The sequence below is a fragment of the Rhododendron vialii genome, chromosome 7a, assembly GCF_030253575.1.
Source record: "Rhododendron vialii isolate Sample 1 chromosome 7a, ASM3025357v1".
Taxonomy (NCBI): Eukaryota; Viridiplantae; Streptophyta; class Magnoliopsida; order Ericales; family Ericaceae; genus Rhododendron; species Rhododendron vialii.
The window spans coordinates 32,883,686-32,899,304 of NC_080563.1; the positions used below are offsets into that span (position 1 = coordinate 32,883,686).

The 15,619-nt window shown below is 37.3% G+C and overlaps 2 long non-coding RNA genes across 4 annotated transcripts; one reads left to right on the forward strand and one right to left on the reverse strand.

The window, feature by feature from the left end:
* The first annotated feature begins 253 nt into the window (after positions 1 to 253).
* LOC131333205 (uncharacterized) lies at positions 254 to 4,319 on the forward strand. Its single transcript, XR_009201753.1, has 3 exons — positions 254 to 362; positions 471 to 795; positions 3,944 to 4,319. It is a non-coding gene; the product is annotated as an uncharacterized LOC131333205 (long non-coding RNA).
* An 8,171-nt stretch (positions 4,320 to 12,490) lies between these two features.
* On the reverse strand, positions 12,491 to 14,694 carry LOC131334370 (uncharacterized). Of its 3 annotated transcripts, XR_009202141.1 has the most exons (4): positions 14,561 to 14,694; positions 13,874 to 13,943; positions 13,024 to 13,087; positions 12,491 to 12,804 (listed from the first exon to the last, which is right to left on the reverse strand). It is a non-coding gene; the product is annotated as an uncharacterized LOC131334370 (long non-coding RNA). The 3 variants fall into 3 exon arrangements; XR_009202139.1 differs by lacking the exons at positions 12,491 to 12,804; positions 13,024 to 13,087 and adding an exon at positions 13,314 to 13,432; XR_009202140.1 differs by lacking the exons at positions 12,491 to 12,804; positions 13,024 to 13,087 and adding an exon at positions 13,731 to 13,764.
* Positions 14,695 to 15,619: the final 925 nt, after the last annotated feature.

Genomic DNA, 15,619 nt, shown 5'->3' on the forward strand with positions numbered 1-15,619 from the left:
CCGATAACAACTGGGCTAATTCAATAGCTTCTTCTCTTCGTAACTCATTTTCTATTTTATCGATATGTTTCTTTTGCCAATACAAAAAATAAAAAACAGGTCTTGGTCTAAGACAAAACATAGATGTGGATCAAAGTCACTCCCAGTTAAGGTTGCCGCTGCGGTGCGTTTTCTATTATATTGGCCTTCACTTTTTTTTTTTTACAATATGAACATGCTTTATTAACTCATTTGATGAGAACATATTATATCAGATGCACGATAATGGAGGTGTTGTGCCCGCGGTAACAGAGATGTACAAGGATACCCACTTCAATAAGGACACACAAAAATGGATCTCTTCAGAATCCGAAGTTCTCTATGTACGTGTATCAAGTACTTTTGTGGTGTACTAGTGTCTTCTAAATTATTAGAACTTGTCTATACTAAATTGTCAGAACTTAAATTTGGCATTTACTTTAAAATGACAGGATAAGATGGTACAAATAGAGACTGAACATAATGCGTAGGAAGGTGCAATCCCGATTACGCAAGAGGAGCTCTCCGTTAAAGGACTCAAGGCAAAGTCAGGCTATGTGAATGGACTTGGCATTAGGCCTTCCTCCTCTATTAGGACTGTGAACAGGGAGTATGTAACACACCTCGAGGGAAAGGTGCAAGAGCAAGCTGAAAAAATTCAGGAGCAAGCGGAAGGAATTGAAGCAGCAAACAATAAGATAGAGGAACAGGGGAAGACTTTGGCTAGTGTTATGGCGTTTCTTAAACAACAAGGATTCACCGGTTAACAACTTGCTGGTTAGTACATCATGCTTTCCCTATTTATATATATATATATATTGTCTAAGTTAAGTTTTATAGCCAAAACCACTTACAAAGGCACAGGGGCACTGCATATTTGTGAGACTCCATGACAATCCCCCATTTATGAAGCCTATCTAGAGTGGATAACCTGCCTAATACAACCAACCATTGAATGATAGACCATCTAGGCACTGCATATTTAAACCATACCACTTTGACCCATCTAACTTGAGGAGCCTGTCTTCTAATAGAAGACCAAGCAGATAATGGAGGTGAGTTTGTTAATCATTTTCTACTCCATCTTTTTCTTGACAAGTGGAGTTATTAATCAAACTATATGTCCACATACCCCTGAACAGAATGGGGTTGTGGAAAGAAAGCATAGACATTTGATTGAAACCACTATTGCTCTCTTATTACAAGGTCATTTACCTATTGTGTTTTGGCTAGAAGCTCTTACGTACCACTGTTGTTTACCTGGCCAATAGGTTACCTCATTCCTCCTTACAATTCAGGTTCCCTTTGTTCTTCTTTTTCAAAGCCAACTAAACTATATGATCTTATAACCTTTTGGTGGTTGTTGTTATCCTTGGTTGAAACCATATGCTGTCATAAACTGATTCCTAAATCTAAACCATGCATTTTCCTAGGATATTGTGATCATACTAAAGGGTACAAGTGCTATGACCTTGTGCTTAAAAAGATTTACATATCCAGACATGTCAAATTCATAGAAAGTGAATTTCCCTACTCTGTACATCATTTTCTTCGTCTAACTATGTCTCTGATTCAGTTAAGTTTATTGTCCCTTTAACATCTTTTGAAGATATTGTAATCTCTTTTCCCTCTTCCTCAGTGTCTCTTTCTAATTCTTCTTCTATTCCCTTGTCTGTTCCTGTTTCTCTTTCTTCTCCTATTTCTCAACCTCATTTACATGTCTCATATCCTATTTCTTCATTACATTCGGACACTCATGTGATTGCTCAGACTCCTTCTCCTGCAGATTCTATCTCTGCTTCCCCAGTTTTGTCTCCAGACCAAGTTTTAGGAGCCTGTCCTCCTAGGTTACCTTCGTCTTCTTCCATTCCTCTCATTCAACATACCATGGTCACTAGGTCTAAATATGGCATGCACAAACCTAAACACAGTTTAACTGCTGTTGTGAGTGAGCTTGTTCCAACTGTAGAACCTAGATATTTTCTGAAGCTATTAAGCATCCTCAGTGGCAAACAACTATGGCAGAAGAATACCAAGCCTTAGTAAAGCAGGGCACATGGTCTTTAGTTTATCCACTCTCAGGAGAAAACATTATAGGATGCCAGTGGATTTTTAAAATCCAGCATCACTCAGATGAAAGTGCAGCTAAATACAAGGCAAGGCTAGTGGCAAATGGAAATTAACAAGAAGGTTTGGATTTCACAAAGACTTTTAGCCCTGTCATTAAGCAACCGACTGTGAGAGTGGTGCTTAGCTTAGCTGTGCATCATAATTGGGACATTAAACAACTAAATGTTTCTAATGCCTTTTTACATGGTATTATAGAAGAAGTATATATGAAACAACCTCAAGGTTACAGAAATGAGGCCTTTCCTAATCATGTTTCTAGACTCAACAAAGCCTTAATTGTATGGCTTAAGACAAGCTCCTAGGGCTTGGTTCTCTCTCTTTTATGGGTTTCTCATTAAGCAGGGGCTCACCAACAGCAAAGCAGACTCCTCTTTATTTACTCTTAAAATTGATCAAGGTCTTACACTTGTTCTTGTTTATGTGGATGATATTCTAATCACAGGTAGTGATACTCAGTATATTACTCAGTTGATTGCTACACTTCATACAAGATTTGTCATGAAAGATTTAGGTTCATTGAGTTATTTTTTGGGTATAAAGGTTCAAAAACTTGCTTCAAGTATACTTCTTTCTCAAACTAAGTATGCTATTGCAAAATTGACTGGCTGCTTGAAGAACACACACGGCAGCTTACACTTGGAAATTGACTAGCTGGAATTGCAAAAATGATGCACGCAGCTTGTATAGTCTTGTGGAACCTAGATACAGCAGCCAAAAGGGCTCTGATACAGTAGCAGTTTGCTGCCATTATAGTAACAGCCAGTAGCAACCAGGATGCAGTAGTAGTAGCGAAGCAGAACAGTAGCAGGCTGCCACTACTGGACAGCAGCAGGCAGGCTAGCAATGAGGATGAGCATGATACACCACATGAGCAGTCAAAAACAAGCTAGGAAATCAAAACATAACTAGGGACATGCCCTCTAGAAAGGCTTAAACAACCCAAGGGACAACCCCCCAAGGGTAGGTACAAACAATAGGACAACCCCCAAGCTCACAACTACTTAACATATAGCTTGATACCTTATACAACATAAAGACTGCCATCACAGTCAGCACTTTCAATGAATGATCAGCTAGACCAACAAAGCACCAGTGGTACTCTATGTTAAACCCTTGCTGCACTACACACAGGAGTAGCAGTGAAGCATATGCAGAAGAGGGTACCTGCTCCACTTGAAAACCAACACAATTGAGCTATATTGAGCAACTACAATTGAGCTATAGAGACAGCAAACAATCTATCTGAGATGCACTCAAGCCATCTTAAACAAACCCTAGTGGACTGACATGCACCACATTGTTGCCACTACAATGATTACAGCCATTACCTAACATGACATACAAAAGTTGTAGATTACATCCATTACCCAACAGCTCAACTATAAGAGAAAGAGATAAAGTAACAGAATAAACAAGACAATATCAATTCCCTTTTGCATTTTGGTGCTCATGTTTGTTGTTGCTGCTCTTAATTTTTTGGATTGCTGGGCTGATCTTTACTGATGGTTTTTGGCTGTTTTTTGTGTTCCAACTCACTTGGCACCCACACAACACACACCAGTAATGAAATCCACGCCTTTAGAGGACACAACACACCTTTAGTGGACGCAACACACACAACTCACACCAACACACACCTTTAGTGGACACAACACACCTAACACATAACCAAAATACTTTGTGTGTGCAAATTGAATACGCATAAGGTGTACTGTGCAGATTGTTAAGTTTCCATAATGTTTTGTGTTCTATTGACATCATAACCAAAATACTTTATCCTACTTTTTATGTGCAGATTGAATACACATAAGGTTTGTAGGGGGGAAGATGGTATATAGACGTTCTTCTATGAAGACTTTTTGTTTGGATATATGAAGACTCCTTTTTGGGATGAAGGTCCGAGTCTTCTTTTTTGGATGTATGCTTCTATGAAGACTCCTTTTTGGGATGAAGGTCCGAGTCTTCTTTTCTGGATATATGCTTCTATGAAGACTCCTTTTTTGGATGAAGTTCCGAGTCTTCTTTTTTCATTTTAATGATGCTACAGAACTATGATGAACATATATGGTATGGTCTACCTTTCATGTTTTTGTCATGGGAATATTGATGCTTTAGATCCTATGGTTGAATGGACATTAATTTGGTATAGAATACATAGTTTTTGTGGTTAATGGATATCTAGTTTGGCACATGATTATAATGGTTTACAAAGATGTATTGGCTATTATGGTGTAACTTATAGTTCATTTATTTGGCTGAGTATTGAATTCCAAAATGAATAGGATGATATTGTCTTGTAGGAAGAGTGTTAGTGACAATTTATTTTGTCACTTTATTTCCTATACACATATTTAAGGTGACAATTTTTTTTTATCACCAAAGATGTTTCTCTCATCAACTTTTTAATGACTATATCTTTCGTCACTAATTGGAAATTTTACGTGACAAAATATTTTGTCACAATTATTATTTTTAATTAATTTCTTTGGTGACGAAACTTTTTTTGTCACGTATGTATTTACATTGTTCAATCACCTGCCATAATTAGTGACGAAATTGAGAATTGGTGACAAATAATTATTAGAATGGAGACAAAATATTTCGTCATCAAAAAGAATAATAGGTGACAAAAAATTTTTGTCACCAAGTGATTTTTTCGTGACGAAATTTTTCGTCATCAAAAGACACCATAGGTGACGAAAAATAAATTTCGTCACGAGGTAGGAATCCTCGACAACCTTTAGTTGACAATTTTTTTTTCGTCACGTATACTATTTGTGACGAAAAACATGCAATTTGTGACAACTTTCATTTGTCACCTAATGCAAATTTTCTTGTAGTGATGGAAGGCCCAGAGGTGACCTGACGGCACGAAAGGCCAAGTAGAGGACCAAAGAGCAAATGCTGGAGCTAAAGGTCTCGGTACCGATACCAAGTCAGCTGAGGTATTGGTACTGAGAGGGTTGGAAGGAAGCAGCTAGAGGCCTCGATATCAGTACCAACTCAGTAGAGGTATCGATACTGAGAAGGAAAAAAAATCAGCTTGATGAGCTCGGTATCGATACCAAGTCAGAAGAGGTATCGGTACCGAGGGGCCTTCGTAGCTAAAAATTAGGGAACGGTATAAATATTCCGTTATGTTACCATTGCACGAATTAGATAGAGTAGTACCCTTTTTAGATCTAGAATAGGATTTGCTTGCATTTTGAATTTATTCTCGCTTGTTCTTCATTTTTTTAGCTAAAAACCTGCATTTCTAGCTTAGTTAATTTTGTTTTGTTATTTGCGTCTTCATTAAAGTTGTAGCTACGCTCCCGATTTATAATATTTTCAAGTTTATTTCAAGTTTCGTTGATTCAATATTTTAGCTAGATTTTGCCTTCCTTCTATCTCTCTAGATATGAGTAAGTAGTCTTTTAGGGCTTGGTCATGGGGTGATTAGCCCCTCATGTACGTCTTGAGTTGATATTGTTTTTCTCATCATAAAGTTTCAATCTTGGGTTCGAAAATCAAGTTAGTTCGGGTTCGTTTGTCAAATTGCTAAGGTGTTAACCTCCTTGATCATGTATAGGCAAGAGCGCGCATGCTACTTGCCACACATGATGCATAGAGCTCTGTCGCTCGAGGCGTTTGCCAAATGTATTCTAGAACGCGCTCGGTGTTCGAACCATATTTCTTCCGGGTAGGACGAGAAAAGTGATTTGACTTGAGTCGTAGGTGTTAGAATCTCCTAGACCTAGCCTTCCATTTTATCTTAGTTAAATCTTCGTTTTAATTTAGCCGTTTATTTTCCACCGCTTAAAGTAAAACAAAGTTGGCTGTCTAAAGGCCGAAAACATTGTTTACATCTACAAATCCATCCAAGCCGTACTAAATATTCTCTTGAGTACGATACCCGGTCTTCCGGATTATTATGCTTATCTCGACGTATTAAACCCTACGCTTGGAGTGTTATTCCATTATATTGGAAACTACGAAGCAAATTTGTAAGTTTCTCCACCTATTGTCAATTAATTGTAAGTTGAAAACCTCCCCACACAAAAAAATCTAACATGTTGATTTGTAGCCTTCATGTCTTCCAGCTGTGTGCTTGCTTTCATCAAGTTTTTCATTTGATTGGTTCAGTTTGTCTTTGTTTTTTATTTTTGTTACTGTGAATTTGAATGAAATTGAAAGCTGAAACAGTCGGAAATTGGACGTTTGATATTAGAAAATTCATATATATGAAGGGGAAGGGAGAGTAGGGAAAACAAATGAGTGTAAAAGGAGACCAATTTAATAGTTTTATGGTTTTAAGTTGGAAGATTAATATTCTTGGTTTAGTTTGGTATCAAGGTCGGAATCTATTGCTTCAATGTAATTCTTTTCTCACACTTGGGCCCAGTTGCACGGAAAGAATGGAAAAGGACGGAAAAATCGAATTTTATGTGTGTTCAGTTATCAAAAAAGTTGTAGGACTCACAACTTTAACTTTTCCATCGGAAAAAACTTTTTTGCAAAATAGGTCTCGCCAAAAGGGAGGAATTATTGTTTTCCTGCAAGATTTATTGTCAACAAAATCACACACAAAAAAATAAATTTCATTTTTTTTTACTTCACCCCATTTCACTTTTCTTGAGAACAGTTTCTCATACAGCATTCTCAACAACTGAACGGATTGTGGGGATTTTTTGTTTTTCTTGTTTTGTTATTTTATTTTTTCTATAGCTAGGGGGAGACATTTTCAAAAGAAAAGTGTCATTAGAATCATCAACTTCTACGTGAAACAATGTCCTTCGATGGGGTCAATTCTAAATGAAGTTACATACCAATAAAATATGACTAGATAACCACTTTTCATTTATTATTTTAGTGTAAGAACTATATTATACAATTACAAGTATGAAATACAAATTATACGTGTTGTAGATGCTTGACCCCACGCCAAATAGATCCTGGCTATCCCCCTGACTATATATTATCTTATTCCCGATGTCCTCCACACGTCCTCTCAATTCTCATTCATTGACACATTTCTAATTTTTTTTTCTGCACAGCAAAAATGTCTGTGCTCGGCTGGATGTGGTGGTTGATTAAAATCTTGATCAAGTTTGTTTGATGCGTGATCCAGACACTGTTGGTGCTTATTTGGAGATTCCTCTGCTTTGTCGGGAGGAAAGTTATGGCGCTAGAGAACAACCTTAATTGGTTTGGCCTCTTAATATGGGCCGGCAGTTAATCTTGTGCTGCTTCATTTCTTGGTGCGATGCTAGAGGTTGTGGTATGTAAAACATAACGTGAAGAAAAAACCATATGGTTGCCGAGCAAAAAAAAAAACCATATGGTCTTTTCATCGCCGGATGCTTCTTTCTTCATTGTCGGAACATTTTCCCCCTCCTTCATGAAGATGATGTATACGATTCTACCATCCTCTCTAAAACCCGCTACCAGCATGAAGATGCCAAAGGAGTTCCGATTGCCCTCTTGGGCACAATTTTTCCTGAAGTAGAGAAACCCCCAATCATTAACCTTGACTCGAACTACAAAGAATGGCTTTCTGAAGCATATAAAGAAAAACACAATGGACGCAGGAGGAGAGTTGAGATTCATGTAATCAATCGTTGTAGGTTCCATAAAATGGAGGAGATACGAGATTCATGAGATGATTCATTGTAGATACAATCCTAGCAAAAAGAGGAGGAGAGATGATATTCAGGTCATGGGAGTTTGATTTATGGTTTTGTAACACGAGAATAGGTAAGATTTATAGTTGTAAATGAATCAAGGATGTGTGTGTGCGTGCGTGTGTGTGTGTGTGTGAGAGAGAGAGAGAGAGAGAGAGAGAGAGATCGAGAGAGAGAGAGAGAGAGAGAACCATTTTTTCAGTTTAGTTTGTTTGATAGGATACCATGCAGTGTAGTGCGCAATTCGAGGAGTCTGTCTCGAAAACCATTGGTTCAAATTTCTCCTCGTGTCGTACGTACAGATCTGAACGGTGCATTAGATGTCCCTGTTCTTGGGCGATACCGTTATCACACTAGGGTGTGGTGTCAATTTTAGGCCCTATTCCATGGGAAAGAATTTTTCCTGCAGGAATTGATTTCTCTCCATTCCCAAAAAAATAGGGAGAAATCACCTTTAAGCACTATCTTCGTTTGGGGACCCTTTCAAACTCGATTTCGTATATCACATCGGGGTCTCAAAATATTGATTTTAATTGTTTATTTTGTAAATTTTAAAATTATTTTTCTAAAAAAAATTTGTGGGACATTGATACTTGTAAAAACAAATTAAATGTTACAGTGAAAAATAGGTAGTTTAAATTTAAAATCGTATTTACCATTCTAACAAAGTGTGAGTAGTTTGTTTTTTCATTTATCTCCGATCAAACCTACTTTTTGTCAAGAATACTTTTTTTTTTCTAGGAAGCCTATGTACGGTGCGGTTGAGATCAAAAGATTTTGGGCATAATTCCGGGCTGGTCCTACTTTTTAAGTTGTTTTTTTTTTTTGGTCACCTATTTTTTAAGTTTACGGCTTGTAGGATCCTTCCCCTATAATTCCATGCCTCACTAAATCCTCATCCAAATAAATTCCACATGCGTCACTCCCTCTCTCTCACTACCATGTGCGCATTTAATGCATTCACACAGTAGTCTCTATCTCTCTCTCCCTCCCTATCCCTCTCCCTCTCTGTCAAAATAGATATGAAAAAATAAAGGGATTTTTACTGGCCGGCCCCTTTTCGTCACCCGCTTTCCGTCCGAGCCCACCTCCTGTCAACACTATTCCGCCTAACCCCTATTCTAGGTAAACTACCAAAAATATACCTCTCGCTAGGACTCTCGTCGTCATAATACGCATCCACCTCTCCCGTAATATGGCGACATAATCCGATCCAACCCTCCGAACAACTCCCCACCGGAAACTGCAACCGCTGGCCCCCCTCTTCCCCGCCGCCACCAATCGTCTCATTTCACTAACGACGCCGTTCTCGTCCCTCTCCTCGATTTCGAACACCACTGTTTACAGTGAGCTATTATTTCTGTGGAAACATCTGAATAATCAATTGAAAACTCGATCTGTGCATTAGGAACTGACCACGTGTTTGTTGATCTGGTTGATGAACTCGTAATGGAAAATCCGGCAACTGAAAACTTGTATTTGCCGGGATCGTCGGCGGCAAACACAAGCTCGAGCAAAAGATCGGTAGCGGATCATTCGGAGAAATCCACCTCGGTAAGTTCTTATTCGTAAATAGATATAAATATATACGTTTATTTGTTTCTTTTTCTTAATTAATCTGATTGTGATTATTGTTGTGTTTTTTTAATTTTATTTTGCAGCTACGCTCGTTGATACGTTTGAGATCGTTGCAGTAATGATCATGAGTCACTCAATTGATTTCTCTAGTAATCGTTTCGTTCTTGTATTGTTATACAGTAGATTGTTGTACTTCACTTGGTGTGAATTGATTTGTTCAATTTTTGCATGATTGGGATTCAATTGATTTGTTCTGTAAAGATCACGAGTCTCTCAATTGATATCTCATTTTTTGAGGATGTGAAAAATATAGATGGGATGCTAATTTTGTCTTTTTTAAGATGTGAATTGTGTCTTTTACGAACATATGAATTATTTATTTAAGTGTGAATTGTGTCTTTTTTTAAAGAAGCGAATTTCGGGAGTGTGAATAGTGCAAATTTTTGGGAGTGTGAATAGTGCAAATTTTTGGGAGTGTGAATTCTGCAAAAGAATGTGAATTCTTGCGAATGGGGTGTGAATTCTTGGGAATGGGTGTAAATTTTGAGAGGTATGAATTCTCAGGTGCGAATAGTGCAGATGGGGCGTGAATTCTGCAAAAAAATATGTGAATTTTAGGGGTTTGAATTCCGTAAAGGTGTGAATTTTACAAAGATATGTGAATTCTGAAATGTGTGAATTCTTGGGGGTGTGAATTCTTGAGGTTGTGAATTCTCAGAGGGGTGTGAATTCTAAGGGGTGTGAATTCTCGGAGGTGTGAATTATTGGGGGTGTGAATTCTGAGAGGTGTGAATTCTCGAAAGTGTGTGAATTCTGGAGGGTGTGAATTCTCGGATGTGTGAATTATTGGGGGTGTGAATTCTGAGAGGTGTAAATTCTCGGAGGGGTGTGAATTCTCGGAGGTGTGAGTTCTTGAGAGTGTGAATTCTGGGAGGTGTGAATTCTTGGGGGTGTGAATTTCTGAGAGGGTGTGAATTCTCGAAGGTATGAATTCTTGAGGTATGAAAAGTGATAGGGGCGAAATAGTAAAAGCATCTTTAAAAAGGGTCTAGATGGGATAGAACTTTAAAAAAGGGTTTGCATGGAACCCTATGTAAAATTTGGGACCGGCCAGGAATTTCCCCAAAAATAAAAGTTACTTCCTCCGTCCCATATTTGGAGTCCAGTATTTAATTTTGGACTGTCCCTTAATAAGTGTTCATTTTGTAAAATTAGTGGGTAAAAGTTGCTGCATTGCCTATTTTGTCCTTAAAAATAGATTCCATTTTGAAAAGTTAGTGAGTAAAAATGTAATGATGATGGATAAGTAGAGAAAGTGGAGGAAAAAATTGATGCGAAATGTATAGTGATAATGTCTTTTTAATAAGTTGGAGTTACGAAGTAGGACACTTAAAAAGAGACGGAGGGAGTATATATTAACATTCTAACATTTTAAGCTTTAAAATAAGAAGGAAGAGAGAGAGAGAGAGAGAGCGAGAGCGAGAGCGAGAGCGAGAGCGAGAGAGAGATATTTTCTGTTTGTTTGAGATGGTACCATGTAGGCTAGTGCGCAATTCAAGCCATCCATCTTAGAAACTGGAGGCACATGTCATTTCAGGCCCTATTCCGTGGAAAAAGAATTTTTGCTGCGGGATTTGGTTTCCCTCTCAGTACCCGAAAAAATAGGGAGTAAATCACCTCTAAATAGTATCTTCATTTGGAGACCCTTTCAAACTCGATTTCTATAACTTCGTATAACTATGAAAATCACATATCTTTCGTTAAAATGGATGATACATACTATAATTTTGAACTTACAACATATATTATGCACACAAATTCGATCGGTGATTTTCACATATATTATGAAAATCACTTGTTGAGTGTTGGTTTATTTATGTCTAACTAGGTACATCGCAACGTGCAATGCACGTCCGTCATGCCCGTTGAATGGTGTGGAATTTTTTTGGAAACATAGGCTGTATGAGTTTGGTGTTGAGTTTTATATAGATAAGTATGTCTAGCAAAAAACCTATCTAAAGTTGGCAGCAGAAGTCTGTTTCATATACATAAGTAGCTGTACAACCAACTGGAATTTTGGAGTAACTGCATGACTTTGTTTGCCCAAATTCCCGGACAAGATCAATGGGAAATCACAGAATACCTGTTAAGACCACACTACAAGAAAAATTCAATTGGGTGACGAATGAAAATCGTCACAAATTGCATGTTTTTCGTCACAAATAATATAGGTGACGAAAAAAATTTTGTCGACTAAAGGTTGTCGAGGATTCCTACCTGGTGACGAAATCTATTTTTCATATGAGAAAAGAAATCCTTCTCTTTTGCTCCTGCAGGGTTTCGAACCTGAGTCTCTTGAGTTTTTTGCGCAAGCTCTAACCAACTGCACTACACAAACTTTTAAGTAAATATTTGAAATATTTAATATATAACACATATGTTTTAACATGAAAATGTATTTCGAATGTAATTTTGAACCCTTAAACATTAAAATTAGCAATTTTGATAAACATGAAAGTTGTAGGCAATTGAGTTATTGTTCAAACCCAATTTGAATTATCTCAATCAGAGATTTTAGTAAAGAGTTATGTCCGAAATATATTTAGTGACAAAGCGCAATTCATAAATTTCGTCACGAAATGTACCCATTTGATGACGAAATATATTTTTCGTCCCCAAAGTTAAGCATTTGGTGATGAAAAAAATATTTCGTTACTAAATTGCTTTCATTTGGCGACGAAATATATTTTTTGTCACCAAATGATTATCTTTGGCGACGAAAAAAAATTTCGTCACATTTTTTAAGCTTTTGGCGATGAAAAATGTATTTTGTCCCCAAATGGGTACCTTTGGTGACGAAAATATTTTTTTCGTCACTAAACATGTATAATTGGTGACGAAATTATTTCCTGACGAAAGTTGTCAAAATAGTGACGAATTTATTTTTTCGTCGCCAAATATACTCATTTAGTGACGAAATTAAATTTCGTCGCCACTTTTTCATCACCAATTTTCATTTTTCTTGTAGTGCCATTTGAATCCATCCACAAGTTTTACTCACAGAATATTTAGGCTATGATAAAATATGGATGCCCTTTGAATAATCCAACCACAAGTACCAATAAATACTTACAATACAAGTCAATCCAATGCTGTATTTGAACACAAATACAAAATATGAAACATGTACACAATACTTCAAACTAAAACAGCAAACAGAGAGAACATATAGAAAGCAGATCTCTATCGTGTACCACCAATATCATGCCTCACAAGTTTTTGGCAGAAAGTCAATTTCAATTATGGCAGCTTCGTGGTACGTACTTGTGTATTGAATGCACAATTTAGGCCCCAGCATAGTCCAAATGGTCCTACTCATGTCTTTGGAAGAATGGCGACAACCTTCGAGTAATAACTATGCAACTATGCAACAAAGAACAGTATTTTCTCAAAAGTCAAGAGTAGAACAATAATATCTTTGTATAAAATTCAAAACAAGAAATCTGCAAATCATAATAACAAATTAAATTGGCAGTTCATTAGGCACAAGGTGCAGTCACATAAAAATTCAAATGCATTGAAGACCTGATATTAAATAGCTGGAATTATGTTTAACTTGAAGACTATAGCATACCTATCATCCATGGGGACTCGAGGACACATGAAACCATGATATCAGCTTGTAAGTTGACATGCTTCTGCAATTACGTTGCTCAATAAGAAATCAACTGAAGACTCTGGATGTGACAATTTTTATAAAAAGGTAAGTACCTGCACAAAGTCCATGTAATCCATCCGATAGAGATGATCACCGGACAAAATTAGAATCTGCTCCACGTTCTTCTTCTTGGCATCCTATTTAAATCATCAATACCACAATTAGTCCTTTTTAAGTTCCAAAGATTAAAAACAGATTGATAGTGAATGATTCTAAGCCTAGCACACACCTCAAATATCCATGTAAATTATAATCTACTGCACCTTAATTAGAACCGCTTGTTTCCTGCTTCTCCTTCTCCTGGTGTTTGAGTGGCAGCTAAAACCTGTTCCCAATCAAAGATCTCCATGATTGATCAAGAAGTTTCTCCAAATATTGTCATCTAAATTACTATAAGTGTAATCGGTGATCTTAAAAACTGATTGCCTATTAACATGACTAGTATCAACATGATTGTTGATACATTTATACTTCCTGTATAGTGACTCATGCTCATCTAAATCATTTCACCTCCATAAAATCACCCCCAAAGGTGATGCGTTTCCAAAGTTATATGTGTGAGCAAGGTCATGAGTTGCATTATACGCTAAAAAGCACATTGGATACTTAATAGTTCAACACAAATCAAAGAGAATATGCAACATTCAGCCCCAAAAACTAAAGCTCAAGACCAAAGCAGTTTATCAGTCAGTGTGTGACCCCAAATTTTCAAAAAAAATAACAATAATAAAATTGACGGTGCAAAAATTTTAGATAAAAATCTCACCTTTGACCCTCGATTTCTGGACAAGATCCGATGAAATTAGTGGACCCATGTTCCTCTTCGTCTTCCATCACTGAAGCAGAGCAGAAAAATAGTACATAGCAAAGATATTCAGAACTCAATCACAAATTACAGCAAAATAGTCATGAAAGTGGATGAAATCGAATTAAAAACCCTAACTTATTTTGCTACAAATTTATCTTCCGGAACTAAAAATTCCATTTTTTGGTCACCTCGAAAAAAAAAATAAAGAAGTTAGAGAATTACGTACTCTCAAATCTGCGTAAATTAAACATCATTTCAATGTAATTTTAATTTTCGGTCAAATTTTCAAAAACAGTGAAACTCTAACATAACGCTTCAGAAACTAAATGAAATTAGTATGGGTTTTTGGACAGTAGATTTGGGGGAGAGGGCGAGGAGTGGATTCAATCGATCGATCGAGAGAGCAAACCACATATTTGGTTTTGGGTGTCTCTGGCCAACAAAACCACCACCACCACCGATTGCCACCGCCACCGCCACCGCCCTCTTTCTATCTCTGATCTGCTAACTGCCAACCCAAAAAAATTAACACTAACAAAGACATGCAAGTGGGCAAATCGAATACATAGAAATAAAATTTAAAGAAAACCCTAGATCTACAACCAGAACAGATTAACATTTAACACACAGAGAAAATATTTCTACCTTATGCGATTTTTGCAAGCCTAGGGTTTAAGATTTGATGGTGGGATCGTCCAGTGAGCGTGAGTTGACTGATTTTCTTTACTTTGCTCATACTGTCTTTCTGAGAGAGAGAGAGAGAGAGAGAGAGAGGGGGGTATTACGTGAGTTCCGGGAGCGATTACCTCGTCGAGTCCGCCTCAAATCTCGCTTCTCTTCTTCTCCCTCTTTCTCTCTCTTTAAACGTGTTCATCTCCTCTACTTTCTGTTGTGTATATGTGCATAGGTGTTGTGTGGAGCAGAGGAAGAAAAGGAGAGGAGGCCACGTAGCCCGCAAAGCACAAGAGGTAAAATGACCATTATAGTCAACCGACCAAGAACAACAAACCAACAATAGAGGGGTATAATTGTCCAAATTGGACAAAATTTGGCAAGCGAAAATCCCCCAAAACTGCTTCTTCTTATGGAGGGGTAGGATACACCATATATGGATGATCCACACATAATTATTTAATTCATTTAACACCCACAAAAATATATCTTTAATTCTTGTGGGGTGTCTACTGTAATACGCATGCTACACAAATGCATAAAGTTTCAAACGGTGGAAAACAATAGTATTAGCTTGTGGGATTACAATATACAATCATTTTACTTACACACCCATTTACACACCCACACACACAATAGAGGTGGAGTCGGCACACACTACACATCCAGTGTGTGTGGGTCCCACCTCTATTGTGAGTATGGGTGTATATATGAGTGTATATATGGGCGTGGAGTTAGAATTTTTGTACAACATATCTTTAGTTCATTTCCCGAAAAATATATCTTTAATTCTTCTTTCTCTTTACCCATTAGCTTAGGTTGTGTGCTTTCAAGATATAACCTGGTCTCCCTCTCCGGTGTCGATACTGAACTAAAGTTTAAGGTGCGGCAACTTTAGACTCCCCAATAAAATTTACAAATTTTGAGTGCCACTTCTATTTTGATACCCATTATAAGAGTAAATAAAGAAAATCATAATCAGATACAGGCGAATGAATGTTTTGGGTTTCTTTGTTCAGTATGAATGCTTGA